Genomic DNA, 519 nt, shown 5'->3' with positions numbered 1-519 from the left:
TATCCTCAGAGGGCAGTAGTTGCAACACAAAATTGCTGTAATTACTTACCCAAAATGTATGCTTTATGGGTTATTAGAGGCAGTTATTTTTAAGTAGTCCTTCAGATAACTTCCCCTCCTCTCTCTTTTCGGGTTTCATGAAAATGCAAAGTGCAGGCAGATGTTGTTCATCTGTGGCCACTACTAAAAAAAAACAGTAGCAGAAAACTTTTTGGCTGAAGATCATTTAGAAAAATTTACTGTGTAGTAACACTTGAAAGGTGCTTCATTTAAACCCGTAGGTAATGTGCTATTAAAAGCCTGTTCACTCTTGCCTGTTCGCAGCTTGAAGCTGCGAGTTCAAGTGGTCTTTCCCTAGAGTTGGAGGCTATAAAACTGCAAATGCTGTCATGCCTGCCTGGGGTGGAACTCCTAGAGAACTAGCCAGTTCATGCACAAAACTTGAAAAATGATGCCAAATTAATGACTTGATTTACGGATTCTGAAAACTCATTTTTTATTACCCAGCTTCAGAGCAGT

The sequence above is a fragment of the Mustelus asterias genome, chromosome 9 (genome assembly GCF_964213995.1).
Source record: "Mustelus asterias chromosome 9, sMusAst1.hap1.1, whole genome shotgun sequence".
Lineage (NCBI taxonomy): Eukaryota > Metazoa > Chordata > Chondrichthyes > Carcharhiniformes > Triakidae > Mustelus > Mustelus asterias.
This window is presented reverse-complemented; position numbering follows the sequence as displayed.